Source organism: Sinocyclocheilus grahami, unplaced genomic scaffold, assembly GCF_001515645.1.
Source record: "Sinocyclocheilus grahami isolate Dianchi unplaced genomic scaffold, SAMN03320097.WGS_v1.1 scaffold4251.1, whole genome shotgun sequence".
In the NCBI taxonomy this organism is placed as follows: Eukaryota; Metazoa; Chordata; class Actinopteri; order Cypriniformes; family Cyprinidae; genus Sinocyclocheilus; species Sinocyclocheilus grahami.
Genome location: NW_015509225.1, coordinates 1 through 1971, shown reverse-complemented (window position 1 = coordinate 1971; position 1971 = coordinate 1). Strand labels below are relative to the sequence as shown.

Genomic DNA, 1971 nt, shown 5'->3' with positions numbered 1-1971 from the left:
CAAGAACTGCCCTCATTTCAACATCATTTTAAATAGTTATGGTCCCTTTTATAACTGTTTAGTAGCCTGAACCCAAAATATATGATACTGTCAAACACAAAAAAAAATAAGTATTAATAATAATCTGTCAAGTGCAGGGATGCCTACTAAATATAATTCATAATGAGAATAGTTACATCAAGAAATGATGTGCTAGATGACGGTTACATCTGTGTTCATAAACACTTCCAAACACTTTATATTTATAAACTCATTAAAATGTGTGCACACAATATTTCATCTGTAGCGACGGGACACTTTGGCAAAAGCTTTCTCTGGTCAAGTGACTCACAGTCTGACCACACATTACAAATTATCAGCCCCCAATGGCTGGCACTAAACACGCCACTGTCAAAAAAAAAAAGAAAGAAAGAAAATTGTCGAGCCACGGTACAGTATTTTTTGGAAAGCGGGGCATAGGTGAAGGCCAGGGGCTAATGGCAATGAGGGATTTGTCAGTCATCCTAACATTTAATAATCCCTGGCTCTCCATTTTCTGCTGTTTGTTTATATTAACCTCTGGTTGAACCCACTTTAGAGGCAGCCTCTGTGCCAGAAAGTTCACTGAACATTCAGCATGGAAGCGGAGAACATGTCATCTCAAATCTATTAGCCCACAGGGGAGATTGCAGCAGTCCACGCACCACACACACACACACACAACTCACATACACTCTAGGTAAGCTGCAAACCCTCACATTTTCTGTACTGATGGCGCCTGTAACTGAGATTATTGCATGCAATGACCTGATTCTGACCTCCCTTTTTCGCTCATGCTGAATAATCCTATTAAACAATGCAGTACATCTAACAGTTACTGCTTTCTACCGCATTCCGTGCAGTTCTCTTGTGCCAGCAGCATGAATGGGTTTAACGGTCCTGCTTTCATTGCATTTGTTGACTTAGTAAATTAATATGATCTCATATGGCTATGGGTAAGCAATATCTTTCGGATTATGAAGCTGAAAAAAACCTCTGGATCCCGTTCATTATTCTAAGATGTATTTCTAACTTTTTTGAGAGTATATGGCTGTATGTTTTAATATGTAGTGAGAACACAATGCAGCAGTGTCTTGTAGGTTTGCATACTCACCATTGGGTGGTGATAAAGAGAAGACACTTCGAAAAGATCTTCTTACATCCTCAAGGTATGTATGAGTTGAGCTGGTCTTAACAGTTTACAGAACAAACACCTTATCCTGTCAGTACAAAAATGAGTGTTATTTGCTACCTGGATCTCGACTGGAAAGTCTTGTAAACCATTTAATCCCAACAAATGAATCTATGTCACTTTAAATACTACATATATTTGTGCACTTGTATGCATGGATGTTTATCAGTAACACTGTATATCAGTAGCATACATACCATGGTACTTCATTGTAAGTGAAGCCAGTGCCCAAAAAGATTTGCATACATCAGAGACTTCAGTTCCTTTGTGATGGATACCTTTACAGAAAGTGGTGGACATGAGTACAGTTATAAACATAGTGTATTTATTACATAAAGACCGACACAATGCAGCTAAATAAATATACTTTTGAGTTGTGAACTAATGGGGTCATAATATCAATAACAAACCTTTCAGTAGTTCTGTGGAAAGTTCTTTGGAAGTTTCTCGGGGTCAGAAACGCCTCTAAAAAGCACAACAGGTTTCCAGATTCATCTCGCAACTAGCGAACTTGTTTGGCTGCATGAACTCCAAAGCAAGCGGGCTGTTTGGCTGAGTCAGAAACTAACCAATCAAAACAAAGTATAGGCGGTGCTGCTGGCCCAATCTCATCTCACATGCAGGTATTCAATAACTAAATATTCAATCAATAAAATATTCAATATTTTTATCTAAATGTATTTTATTATCTAAATGTAATATGTAATCATTTATAATATTAGATTTATGAAATAATAATTTAAAAAATATTTTTTTTTTTT

General features: G+C 37.0%; 1 long non-coding RNA gene across 1 annotated transcript in view; it reads right to left on the bottom strand.

Moving 5' to 3' along the window:
• Positions 1-1785, bottom strand: part of LOC107576734 (uncharacterized) — an 11389-nt gene extending 9604 nt beyond the window's left edge. The window contains exons 1-3 of the long non-coding RNA XR_001608109.1: positions 1621-1785; positions 1408-1488; positions 1133-1238 (exon numbers count right to left, since the gene is read on the bottom strand). This is a non-coding gene — a long non-coding RNA (uncharacterized lncRNA). The remainder of the gene's footprint in view (positions 1-1132; positions 1239-1407; positions 1489-1620) is intronic.
• Positions 1786-1971: the final 186 nt, after the last annotated feature.